Source organism: Juglans regia, chromosome 9, assembly GCF_001411555.2.
Source record: "Juglans regia cultivar Chandler chromosome 9, Walnut 2.0, whole genome shotgun sequence".
In the NCBI taxonomy this organism is placed as follows: Eukaryota; Viridiplantae; Streptophyta; class Magnoliopsida; order Fagales; family Juglandaceae; genus Juglans; species Juglans regia.
This window is the reverse complement of record NC_049909.1, coordinates 18,506,474-18,520,614: the sequence shown is the minus strand read 5'-3', so window position 1 is coordinate 18,520,614 and position 14,141 is coordinate 18,506,474. Positions and strand designations below refer to the sequence as shown.

General features: G+C 35.8%; 1 long non-coding RNA gene across 3 annotated transcripts; it reads left to right on the top strand.

The window, feature by feature from the left end:
• Positions 1-8,684: 8,684 nt before the first annotated feature.
• Positions 8,685-11,748, top strand: LOC108993733. Of its 3 annotated transcripts, XR_001996564.2 has the most exons (5): positions 8,685-9,102; positions 10,079-10,219; positions 10,603-10,685; positions 11,063-11,287; positions 11,565-11,748. It is a non-coding gene; the product is annotated as an uncharacterized LOC108993733 (long non-coding RNA). The 3 variants fall into 3 exon arrangements; XR_001996565.2 differs by lacking the exon at positions 11,063-11,287 and having other exon boundaries at positions 8,691-9,102; XR_001996563.2 differs by lacking the exon at positions 11,565-11,748 and having other exon boundaries at positions 8,693-9,102; positions 11,063-11,495.
• Positions 11,749-14,141: the final 2,393 nt, after the last annotated feature.

Here is a 14,141-nt window from a genome sequence, read left to right as displayed (position 1 = left end):
CATACCTAGTACTGAATAAACTCCCGCACCCCAGTTTCTCTCTTTTAAAAAAAAAAAGAAAAAAAACTCTCTCCCTCCCACGGCTTCTCGTCAGAGGGCTATCCTGATCTCTAAAACCGATCATCTCTTTCCCTCCCTTCGTCTCTACTGTTCTTTCTTTTCTGTCATTTTCATAGTTTTCTCCGTCCCAAGTACACGCCTCTCCCACCAAATTCACAGCCCTCTGATCCACGTACAGTACCGCACCACCGAAGGCACTATCGAATTGGCTCATGTTAATGGAAATGGTGCAGAAAATAGAAAATGCCCGTGAACAATGCACTAACAGAATGACAGAGTGCAGATGAGGAAATGCAGATTCTGTATATTCACGTCTTGGATGCACAAGTGCTCTGCCATATATAGACAAAAGCTTAACCGTACAAAAGAATAATAAAGAATAACTAAAAAGGAATATGTCTTTACAGTCCATTGTAACAACTCTATAACAGAAAAATATTCTACCATTATGTTCTGGTGTCGTGTGACATTTGTTATGTGATTTGCTTGTCTGGAGGAACCAGAGGAACTTGAAAGGTTTCATGTGGTAATTTCAACATCCCCCGCAAGATGGAGAGTATATGTTAATAACTCCCATCTTGGACAGTAGTTGAGTGAATGCAGGAGAATGCAAAGGCTTGGTTAGTAGGTCTGCTAATTGAAGACTTGAAGGAACGTAAGCTGTGGCTACTTGTCCGTCTAAGATTTTATCAATAACTAGATGGCAATCTAGTTCAATATGCTTCGTCCATTCGTGGAAGACGGGATTTGCAGCCATGTGGATAGTGGCTAAATTATCACAATACAAAGTTGCTGGCTTCGAAATAATGATGCGTAAGTCAGTGAGGAAATATCGAAGCCACGTAAGTTCACAAACCACGACTGCCATTGCTCTATACTCAGATTCTGCAGATGATCTTGACACTGTGGTTTGTTTTTTTGACTTCCAAGAAACAAGAGAATTACCTATAATGACACAAAACCCAGTAGTTGAACGTCGAGTGTCTGGGCAACTTGCCCAGCTTGCATCACAGTAGGCATTAAGCTCTAATTTGGAATCGACAGGAAAGAAAAGTCCCTGCCCTGGAGTCCCTTTCATGTACCTTATAATTTTAAGAACTGCATTGTAGTGAGGAACGCGAGGTGCTTCCATGAATTGACTTAGTAGATGCATGCTTTGGCTCAAATCTGATCGAGTATTTGTGTGGTAAAGGAGCTTGCCAACCAATTTACAGTACATAGAAGGATCATTGAAAATTTCTCCTTCATCTTTTCTGAGTTTGAGGTTGGGTTCCATAGGTAGGTGAGATGGCTTGGACGCCAGCAGCCCTGTTTCCGCAAGTATATCCAGTGCGTACTTCCTTTGAGAGAGTTGTATTCCTGTTTTTGAACGCCCCACCTCCATTCCAAGAAAAAATTTCAAGCTACCGAGATCCTTGATTTTAAAAATTTGGTCTCCAAAAATTCTTTTACAGTTGCAGTGGAGGTAGCATCGAGCTTAGCAGGACTATATCATCCACGAGTAATGCTGTAAATGAGGTTGTTGTGGACTTGGTGAACAAGCTGTAATCAGCTTTGGACTGGATGAATCCAAACTCAACCAAAGAAGATGATAATTTTGCATTCCACTGCCGTGAGGCTTGTCGCAGACCATAGATACTTTTCTGCAATCGACACACTTGGTTGGTCTTTGCTGAGGGATGACTCGGGGGTGATCTCATGTAAATCTCTTCGTCGAGTTCACCATAGAGGAAGGCGTTATTCACATCAAGCTGCTGAAGATCCCATCCTTTGACAGCTGCTACTGCAAGGAGACATCGAATAGATACCAACTTAGCTACAGGAGAAAAAGTATCATGAAAATCGATACCTTCACGCTGCGTATAGCCTTTTGCAACTAAACGAGCTTTAGCTCGTTCTATTGTTCCATCCGCTTTGAACTTGTATTTATAAATCCACTTACAATCAACTGTTTTCTTTTCAGGAGGTAAGTCGACAACGATCCAAGTCCTATTAAGCTCAAGGGTAGCAAGCTCTTGCCTCATTGCTTCACTCCAAATTGGGTCTTGGATTGCTTGAGTATAAGAGGTGGGCTCAGGGCAGTGATATGGAAGTAGTGAAAGCTTTAAATGTAGGTGAAAGAAAATTATAAGAAATAGATGAAGAGAGAGGGAAAAGAACTTGTGAATTTCTGGTGGAAAGAGGAAATGGACCTTGTGGCTTGGATGTCAACTGGAAGGATGTTAGCGCAGCAGCTTGTTCATGATGAAAGTCATTTAAATAGGAAGGGATCTTTCTGGTCCTGGTTGATCTTCGTGGAAGTGTTTGGGAAGGAGTAATGTTAGAGGAGGGGTCATTGGTGAGGGGTGTCTCGGTGGTGTTTGTGGTATCAATGGTGTTCATGGAATTTTCTATGGGTGAAATTGGAATGTGAAAACACTCTTGAGGCATCTGTGGTATGAAAGTAGTGGGAAGTATTTCATGTGGTGATGAAGAAAATGGTTGGTTAGAATCTGATGTAGTGTTGGTGGATTGTTTTAAGGGGAAAATGTTCTCATGGAACACAACATCTCGAGAAAGGAAAATTTGATAAGTGGCTAAATCTAGTAGTTTGTATCCTTTTGACACCATATGGATAACCCAGAAATAAACAATGATGAGCTCGTGGATCAAATTTTGTTCGAGCATGACTAAGAGTGGATGCAAAACAAAGACTCCCAAATACACGTAAATGTGAATATGGGGGTTTGGTATGATATAGGACTTCAAAAGGTGACTTGTAATCAAGAGTTGGGGTTGGTGTTCGGTTAATTAAATAAACTATTGTTTGTACAAAATCTGTACAATACTTCATGGAAAGACCGGATTGAAATTTTAAAGCTCTTGCCACGTTTAAATATGCTGATGTTTCCTTTCGACTAAGGCATTTTGTTGTGGTGTTGCAACACATGTAAGTTGATGGAAAATGCCTTTGTTTTGATAAAAATGAGGCATTTGAAATTCTGCTCCTTTGTCAGTTCAAATAATTTTAACATGAGTTTCAAATTGGTTTTCAACAAGAGAACAAAAGTTTTGAAGAGAACCTCTAGCTTCAGACTTAGCTTTTAACAAATAAATCCATGTGCACCTAGTGAACTGGTCAACGATGGTGAGAAAGTATTTTGAGCCATCATGAGCTTGCGTTGAATTAGGACCCCGTATGTCAACTGCTATAAGTTGAAAAGCTTTGGTGACAGATTGTGGAAAAGGTAGTTTGTGTTGTTTGGCAAGGGGGCAAATATCACAGGGCAGATTTGCAATAGCCGAAGGTCTAACATAGTCTTTGTTAATTTCATTTAAAACATGTTGGGTCATGGAGCTGTGTCCAAGCCGATAGTGCCATAAAGTAAATTCATCAAACTTTGTAACAACAGCAGTATTGATAGATTTCGAAGGAAATAAAGTATAAAAAAAGAATGTAGAGCAATTGGGATAGGTCTCTGGAGTTGCAAATGATACAAGCCATCGTGCACTTTACCCTGTCTAGTCGTCATCCAAGAGGAAAGGTCATGTATGTAACAAGAATCCGAGAAGAAAATTAGACAACAATTTGAGTGTGCAGTTAAAGATTTTGCAGAAATAAGATTGAAAGAGAAATTAGGAAACACAAAGCACTTTTGTTAGGACTAAATGAGGTGAAAGGTGAATATCACCAATGTGAGTAGCAGCAGTGTTGGTGCCATTGGGCAGCTTGACCATATGAGTGACTTGGGTAATATTATGTGTGAAGAACTTAGGGCTACAAACCATGTGATCTGTAACTCTTGTGTCTATGATCCATGATGGAGAATGAGTGGTGCTATGTGTGAGTGCTGATAAACAAACGATTTTACCAGTCATGGGATTAGTGCTTGGATCAGGTTGGATGACTTGAAGTTGCTTAACTGCAGCAGAGGTGTTGTCACTTGGTGTTGGCTTGAGCAAGGCAAGAAGTTGGTTGTACTACTCATGAGTGATAGGTGAGCCATTGGTGACTTGTACCTGCTCAAGAAAAATATTGTTAGCATGGGATTTATTTTTGAAATTGTTTTTGTGTCCAAGAGGGAAACTATGTAATTTGTAGCATTTTTCTTTGGTGTGACCAGGGATTCGACAATGAGAACAAATAGGAAGATTCGGATTAGCTTTAAAGCATCGTTCCACGGAATGACCAAAAATATTGCAGTGAGAGCAATACAATCTGTCTTTGCGAGATGAAGGAAGGTTCCGCTGGTCAGGTCCTCTTGTGGCCATTGTTATTGGTGCTGGAATGGAGAGCAGTTGTCGGCGTCGTTCTTCTTGTTGAATTAGAGACAAGACACGATTCAAAGTAGGGAGTGGATCATGTAGAAGGATCTATGCTTGAATAGAGTCATAAGAATCCTGGAGTCCCATCAAGAATTGCATCACTTTGCCACGATGATGATAGTCCATCAGGGTCTTCACCGAGCCACAAGTGCATAGGGGATGCTTACAGAGTCAGCATCTTGAACTAAAGAAGAAATGGCCTTCATGAGTCGAAAAATGTGAGGAGCATTTTGAATAGAAAAATGCTCACGGAGGTCATTCCAAACATCAGCAACAGCGTCGGCATGAGCGATGGTGGATCGATGCTCAGGACCAACAGAGTGTTGGATCCAAGCTATTATCATGTCATTGCAGCGTTCCCATGGAGTAAAGAGAGGATTAGATGAAGTAATGGGTTTAGAAACTTTACCATCAATAAAACCAAGCTTGTTTTTTATGTTGAGGACACGTCTCATAATTCTTTCCCAGGTGACATAATTTTCTGTTGTTAGGAGCTCGGAAACCAGGAGAGAAGAGGCACCCTCACCAGGTTGAATGAAATATAGGCTTGTTGGATAATGAGGATTACTCTCAGGATTTGACATGTTTGAATTGGTTTTGGGACTATCTTGACTCATATCTCTGATACCATAATGGAAATGGTGCAGAAAATAGAAAATGCCAGTGAACAATGCACTAATAGAATGATAGAGTGCAGATGAGGAAATGCAGATTCTGTATATTCACGTCATGGATGTACAAGTGCTTTGCCATATATAGACAAAAGCTTAACCTTATAAAAGAATAATAAAGAATAACTAAAAAGGAATATGTCTTTTCAGTTCATTGTAACAACTCTATAACAAAAAAATATTCTACCACTACGTTCTGGTGTTGTTCTGTGATTTGCTTGTCTGGAGGAACTTGAGAGGTTTCATGTGGTAATTTCAACACGTGGATTCCAAAGTCAATTGAAGTGCACATGCTCTTTTAATTACACAGGTTGCTTCCTCAAAATACAATTTACATACTACGTGTTTATCAAACCATGTGCACAACCTATTTCCATTCAAAACTCATATAATCCATACAAAGTGCTTTTTATATAGAATTTATCCGAACCAAGCAAACACTATTATAAAAGATCATTACTCAGTACAAACACAATAATTTTCGCTTTTCCTTTTTCATATTCTTCAATTTCTCTCTCACTTTATCTTCGCTTTTTCCGAACGTCATACTCGCGCTGTAATACATCATCCCATATCTTCTAAGCCTTATTTTCTCTTAAGAAAAAGTTATCCTCTAGCAACTGAAGTATATCCGTCCATACGAAGAATTCACATCTCGCATCTCCCTACACACAGTATGAACTCCCAATTAACATGATAAAGTACACCCCGCAAGCTACAAATCGATATGTAAATATAACAAATATAAAGTCATTTTACCGTATGATACTTTGGGTAAGCAAAAAATCTCATTCCAAGATTTTTCTTAGTGTGAGACGTCTTTAGTAGTGTTTCCAAACCACACTAACAAGTTAGTAATTCCATAACAAAATCATTAACTAAAGATGATAATTGGGATGACGCCATTCGTGATTATAAAAAAACCATAGAATGTGTATATAGAAACAAAATCAGAAACATTAAAATCAACATCTATTTCACCACACACACTCACACACACAATTCAATGCAGGCTATTCTATTGTCATATTCTATTCACACATCATCGAGGTACTGTCATTTCTTCTCGGAAGACCATATTCTACCAAGAAATAAGCATGGAAATTCAACGACCTATATTGTAATAGATAAGATAAGATGAACAAAGCAATTAATGTATAGACTATAAGCCAAATATATATTACTTCTAATTCATCTCGGAATTTAGTCCCTTTTTCCAATAGATTGTTACAAACTTATGGAGAAAATATGACTTCTCGTCATTAACTGGCAAAGCTACATAGAGCAGCTTCTTACCTAACCAGCTGCCGACATTTTTCAGCTATAAGAAGTAAAAGCAAAGTCAACTTTCTATACCTCGACTGGAACAAAATGCATAGAGCATGATAACCAAGTATGTAAACATACACAATTAAAAATCACAGAAGCAATTAATTATCAAAGAGATAATCTAAGAAGCAATTCAAAGATAAAATCAAACATCATTTCTATATTTTGATATTCGTAAATATTGTTAAAACACCATTGGGTTGAAAGCTCAGTTCTCTTTTCAAGAAAAAAAAATAGGGAGACTCAAAAATTTTCCAATCTTTCTCTAAACCCCCCAAAGGACTTTACCTTGACAAAAGTGTCACAAAAAACAAAATGTAAGAGCTTTATTTTAAAATTTGATCTTACCAAAATTAGAAACTAAACATTATTATCACTAATTTTTATTAATGGGTTGACAGTATGTGTAGAATAAAAAAAAATACATATGATTTTAGCAAGAACTGTGCTACTTAATTTCGAAACATATGCAAACCAAAACTAGTCAGATCCAAAAGTTGGTAGAATTCCAATAGCTAATCAAAATTCAAGTCCAGAAAAGTTATAGTTAAAGGGATCCTAGCATACTACCAAAGGACAAGCAGCAAGTGTAGGAAAATAGTTGGATTTTGAGTTCAACTCTTGGGTTAAGCTAAAACAAAGTATCGCAATTAAGTTTACATATTAGCCAAATATGCATTTGTTTTACTTTTAAAACCAAATCAAGTACTACAAAGAAGTAATCAATGAGATTGAGCTTTTTTTTTTTTTTTTCCTGTTTTTGTCCACGAGAATGAGCAAACTAATAACCCTAAAAAAATTAAAACATAGAACTACCATAACAGAGATCTAAGACGTATTCTAAAAGAACAATTAGAAATTAGACAAAAAAAATGAAACATTATGATATATGAGAATTACACATATCAAGTGCCATATGTGCTTGTATTTTATTAATGAAGTAACAGTTTATCATGAATTACATATGAATCTAAGAAACTTCAAATATCAAGCCTAACCTAAGAATTCCAGTATGTGATGAAGGAGCTTGAACTAATAACCTGGATGGCGGGTAATAAATTCTTCCTTTTTATTCTGTTTGAAGCATTTGTAATTCTTGAAAAGAAAATGCTGTCAGAAGAACCTAGGTTATCATTGACATGCTAGATAAATAATTTAACACTAGTTGTCGTAGCGAGAAAAAAGAGAAATGTATGCCATGAGAGGCAACATTGGCAACATCTACAGCTTCGCACCATTAGTTTCTAGCAAATAGAGTAAACAGAGAAAAAAATATATATGCCCAAACCCTAGAATCACAAATTATTTACCCTCCTGCAGATTTGAAGGTTTCGTGTCGGTGGACTAAGGGTGACTTCACGTCGAATGGACCGAGGGCTTCACGTTGGTGGACTTAGGGACCGAGGACTTGGGGACTGATCTCCTTGGGAGGGCTGAGGTCATGGTGGGAAGGGCTGAGGTCGGTGGTTGCTTAGCTTCAAGGATTGAGATCGAAGAAGATGAAGGGATAAGGAGGTTTGGGAGGGGGAATTCGAATTTGGGGGTTGGGAGAATTCGAATATGAGGGCTGAGAGATGCGAAGTGAAAAATTGAAAAAACTGGTCCACTAGTTAGTGAACCTGATCTACACGTCAAGTGTTATGGCTGATGCAAACAGTGGGCTGATGCGAAGATTAATTCTAATAAATAATAATAAATTATTTATAAATAATAATAAAATAATTTAAAATAGTTAAAAACAATTATATAGATGTTGCATGCAATGAGAAAATGATATTTAGGTTAACGTGAAGGGATGAGAGTTGCCCATAAAATATTACAAAGCAGATTTCGGAAAGCAACCGGCCTTTATACATATTGATAGAGATGGGCAGATGAAAGCTGTAATTAGCTAAGAAAGGTATAAAGTTAAGTGCTCATTCCTAATTAATTATGTCGTTTTTAAAGTGGTTGCTAATTTTCGATCTAATTGGTGCCGAACAGTTATTCAAACAGTTATTATAGTTTTTGTGGCACAATTATAGATTTTTGTGTCTAAATTCGAGCGACACAAGAAAGAAAACTTATTGTGACACAATTTGAAATTTTGCGTCTAAATTTGAGCGACGCAAAAAGAAGACATTTGTGCCCTTTCTAAAGTGGTCGCTAATTTTTTAACGCAATTGGCGTTCGATTATTCGAATAGTTATTACAATTTTTGCAGCACAATTATAAATTTTTGCATCTAAATTCGATCAATGTAAAAAAGAAACTTATTGTGACGTAATTTAAATTTTTTGCATGTATATTCAAGCGATGAGAAAAAAGACATTTGCGTCATTTTAGAATGGTCGCTAATTTTCGATGAAACTGATGCCAAACTGAAATGATGTGTTTCCATTCCCATTCTTTGATTTGAATTCCTTCGCCTAAAAACGCCTCCATCTCTCTTGTTTCCCACGCCGAACAGCCCCCCTGGTCTTGTCTCTCACCAGCTCTTCTCTTCCCCCCCCTCTCTCTCTCTCTCTCTCCCCTTTCGACCTCCTCGAACTGCCTTATGCTTCCCAGCCCCAGCCAATCCCATCACCCATAGCCCTCGAACCCTGAGGTTTGAAGAGCCAAAATTTCTTTCTTTTCCTGTTTTTCTGAAAAAAGACAAAGATGCCAAGACTCTCACAAGGAGGAGCTGCTTGAAGCCATTGCACATCTGGATCGCAAAGCATATGCCACTTTCGAAGACCAGCAAACAGTTGGTCAGGTTGGACTGAATTATTTTTCTACACTTACCCTTTAGTTTGATCTCTGGGTTCTAGATGGTTATAGGTTGCCACAAATCTAATGTATGACTTGAACTGTAAGATTTGTTGTTGAATATTTGCTCGGATTTCTGCTTCTAGTAAGGGCTATCTACTAAATTCTTGAGTTAAGGAATATAATTTGTTGAATAATTATTTATTTGTTAATTTATTTTCCACTTTTACCCCTTCACGAGTTTATGAACTCTGAGAATTTGATTTCCATGTTTTTGTTTGTTTGCCATTGCTCTTTATGCCTGGGAAAATTTCGGAAAGGTAAATGAGGTCATGTTTTTTTATGTATGGAAAATATATAATTTGCTTGGTTCTTTGTTGGCGCGGTCCAGAAATAATGGCATTAGATTATACCATCTGTTCTTTGCTCTGCAAGGCAATACATTGAAAAGCAGTTCTTTCTTTTTCTTTTTTCTTTTTTTTTTTTTTTTTTTAAGTTGGATGCATAGAAAAGCAGGATGAAGTAGCAGTGGATGCTGCTACCTTCTGCAAAAACAACAACATCAAAGATTTTTGCCCTGGTCAGTGTTCCCATTAAAGGGACAAAATCTTGTGCTAGTTTTTGTGAATTTTCAATCTAAACTTGTTAGCTAGAGGGCAGGGATAAACTCTATCCTGGAATTATATTAGCAAATACAGAAAGGGAAGCCAAATTTGACAATTTTCAAAATACACATCGCTACTAAGTGCTTACTTTTTAGACAGCTTATGTATCAAAATAGTATCAAAATGGTATTTACGTGTAAGATAACAATGAGTTTTGTGTAGTTATATTAACATGAGCATTTTTGGACAGGTAACGTTAATTTGATGTAACAAGTCATTTCGGAATTGCTCAGAAATGATTCTCTTTCTTTTACTTTGGTTTTGGATTTTAGTTTTCATTTTTGGTGTTGTTGAGAGATGCTTGGGTATGCGTTTCAGTTGACAGAAGACTGAGGAGAGACACTATTTTCAGCATTGAGAAGGGTAGGAGGGAGTGCTTTCAGTAACATGGCGGTTGGTTACAACAACATTGATGTCAATGCTGCTAACAAGTATGTTGTTGCTGTTGGAAACACTCCTGTAAGTTCTTTTCTTGTCTGCTTGTTTGTTTTGTGTCTATGTCGTGCATTTTAATTTTTGTGCACGTGTTCATTGAGATATCTGATATTTATAGATATTTTACCATGCTATTGCTGGTATTACAATTCTTAACATGCTGTGGACCATAGCACATATACCCATTTAATTAATTATGTTGAAGCACCTCCATACATGTACAGGTACTTATTTGCCTTGTTTTAATTGTATTTTGTTCATATATAGTTCAATTTTGGGTTTAGTGTACTGGGAAAAAAATAGGCAAATATTGATTTCGGTTTCATTGCTAATATGGTTAGTGTACTGATTTGATACGTTTCAGATGATCAAGAACAAAGCATGATTTGGCTTTCTTTTTCTGGTAGGTTTATTCGAAACCTGCTTAAAGGACAGACTGTTGGGGGTGATTCGAGTTGGTCACATTGGATCTGCTTATGCCAAAAGGATGGTAAATCCTTATTATTTGAACTTCAAATTGAAATTTCTTGAAACTTGATCTAATTTGACCAAGTTAAGTTGAATTTGTTCGGTGCCTAGCTAGACTACTTAGTGGATTCATTATCAATTACCTGATGATTGTTAGAATTGATTGGCTTCAGTTGTGGGGTCATAAACTTAAAAATTTTTAAGATATATGATACTATTTTCAGCTTTTAACGGAAAACTGCCAGCGTATCCTAGATTTGCAATCTATTATGTAACTCAACACCAAGACAAGTGATATAATTTATGTTTGAAGTGTAGGGAATAAAGCATCCCTATTCAACTCTGGATTAGTGTGTAATTTATTATGTTGATGAAAGTGTGTTTGCTCTAATGTCATAGGTTGAAGGATTCAAGATGCACCTAATTTACTATGATCTTTACCAGGCCACACGCCTAGAAAAGTTTGTGACAGGCATGTCAAAGTGAACCATTGATGTTAAAAAGTTATGTGCTTCTTTTTCTCAGAATGAAAAGAAAAGGAGAGGGAAAACTTGTGCACGAGTTTATGCTCTTTTTCTCAGAAGTGGTCAAGGAACTGCTCCTTGTGTATGAGTTTATGCAGAGGTGAAACTTGGATCATCATCTTTGTAGAAGTATAACTTTTAGGAGAAAATCGAGAAAATAAAATCACTTGTGCATGGATTATATGTAAATGAGATTTTTTGTTAGTTTTTAGTCTTTTGCCATGTATGCATATTTATGCTATCAAGTGTTTTATGCTTCCTAAGTTTAGATGAACATTTGATATACGTGTTTCTTGCCTTCCTCCTTTCATTTCCTCTTATATCTTGAGCATTTTTGTTTTATAATGATTTTAGGGTGACATCGAATATTTTTGCAGGAACCCGATACAAAGATTTCTGCTAGTATGTTTTACTTGCTAATGTATACTTAGAGGTTTTGTACTTTGATATACCTTGAGAAGTCTAAAGTTGTACACTTAGAATATAATGTAATTGTTCTATGGATTGTAATTTAATATATATAAGAGCTTTTATGAATTGTAATATAATGCAATTGCTTAGAATATAAAGCGAGTACTTTGAGTAATTGCTTTATGGAATGTAGTTTAATGTAAGACGTGTACTGTTTTAATGTATGTTTTTCAATACTATTTTTTATTTTGTAACATACTATTTCCAATATATGTTCGTTGGAAATGATTTTTTTTTTGTCACAAATATTTATTTATGTCAATATTAATTGACTTAACCAAAACAAATTAGTGTGACTTTCATGACAGAACATATTTCTTGTGGCGATATAATCGTTCCTTAAAATTATTTGCCACAAAAAATTGTATTATGAATGACATTTTTTCAATGAGAAAAAATTATCGAAAAAAATTCTACCGGTAATGATTCATTATGGTTAGTTTTTTTTTTGTGACCACATTCAAGACTATTTGTGGTGATATATCGCCGCAAAATAGGGATTTTCTTACCATTTAGAATGTCTTTTGCGTCGCTTCTAGCCTCCATTAGCGTTGACCAATTTTGAATTTTTGTGATAATATTTCATTTCGACGCAAAAAACTTTTGGGGACTCAGTAGTAACGACCATCTTGTGTCAATTTGTAAGTGATGTTAAAAAGTAATTGGGACGCTAATCATGCTTTTTACGACGATTTTAAGAGCTACAAAAAAGTTATTTTTCTTGTAACGAGCAGCTTCTAAGATGAATGAAAATTGGCAACAACATAATGTGAGATGTCGGACGTCCGAACTTAATAAAGTCATATGTATATTGAATTTTAGTAATTTAAGAGTGTAAATAATGTATCAATTTTGGAAATTTGATTTGAAAAAATATATGAAACACGTAGTAGTTATAATAAGAGAGTAGAGTCACTGGAAAGTAGTTCCAGTTTTGATTCTGGGTTTCACTTTCTAAACTAAAGACAGGTCAGTTTTGATTCTAAAAATTCTTCACCTGAAGTGACTTGACTGATCACCTGATCAACCCTCCAGTACCCCTAGCCTGCCTCATCACCCAAACATTTATTGCCTAGTAAATCCTCCAATCTACAATAACTGAATTTAGAAACTGGTAGCCGTGAGCTCATGTCCAGTGGCAGAAAGTCGTTCACTGCATAGTACTTACAAGTTTTCGGTGGCCGATTAATTGATGAGCCTTAATTGTTCGGTGGCCGATTAATTGACGTGCACTAATTTTTCTTAGTGACAATATGGCATTATCAGTTGTTAGCATGCATTCTATATCTTATCTTATATTCGTCCATCTTTTTTTTCTGTTTTTACCCTTGATTTTGTACAAGAAGAAGCAGGTCGTTGAATAACTTTTTTTCCATTTTTGCCCTGCAATTGGTATGTCTCTGCCATTTCTGTCCCTGATAACTTTTTTTCCATTTTTGTCCTTGCCAATCTTAGTCAATTTACGATTTTGTCCTCTTGTCTTTTTTTTGTTCTTCTCGAATTCCTGTGTTATTATTTGATCAAATTTGTAAATTTTTCTTCTACAGTTTTCTACAGCCTTCTCGATTTCATTTATTTTTTTCATCTTAAGCGTTTCCCACTGCCTCCACCGTTTTTCTCTTATCAGATTCTTTTTTTTTTTACATTACTTCCACCGCCTGCTTCTTTATATAAGAATTATCACTTCAAAACATATTTGGAAAAAAAAATACAAGTAAGAAATAAAATGAGAGAATGAAATAAAATTAATCACTTCAAAACATGTAGTAGATCTGTGCATCTATAGATACTCATTAAACTCAAAAAAACTTATACCGAAAAAAAATCTCAACAACCGACGAACTACCCATGTTCAGATCACATCTAAACAAATATCAAACATAGTAAAGTATGCTAAAACAACATAAAAGCATATATAAAAAATAAACCACAAGATAAGAAAAGTAAAGATTTATAAGCATCCAAAAACCAAAAACTTGCGACCAAAATAATGATCACAACAGCCCAGAGACATGAGTATCCTAAAACCAGAGAGGATCATATATAAAAAATAAATCAAAAGATAAGAAACACAGAGATAAAGATTTGTAAGCATTCGGAAAAAAAAAAAACTCCAACCAAAATAATCATCACAACATTTGAACGCATAAAATAAAATGGAAAAAGAAAAAATAAATGAACATGTCATAAATATAATCACAGATTTGTATGTGTTGACAAAAAAAAATTTAGTAACATGCACAGAGATAGGGAGGAAATAGATTAGGAAGAGCAAATCAACATAGAGAAGGCGAGAAAAAAAAAAATCAGACTTGAAACATGAGGCTTAGATTCGTAAGATTTAAAAATTTCTTTATAAAAAATCAAAAAACAAGAAGGAAAAAAGAGCTGGTGCTTTTTACAGATCTAAGCAATCGAAAAAATAAAATCAACCAAAAAAATCATCACAACTATCTAACGCACAAGAATAAAAGGAAAAAAGA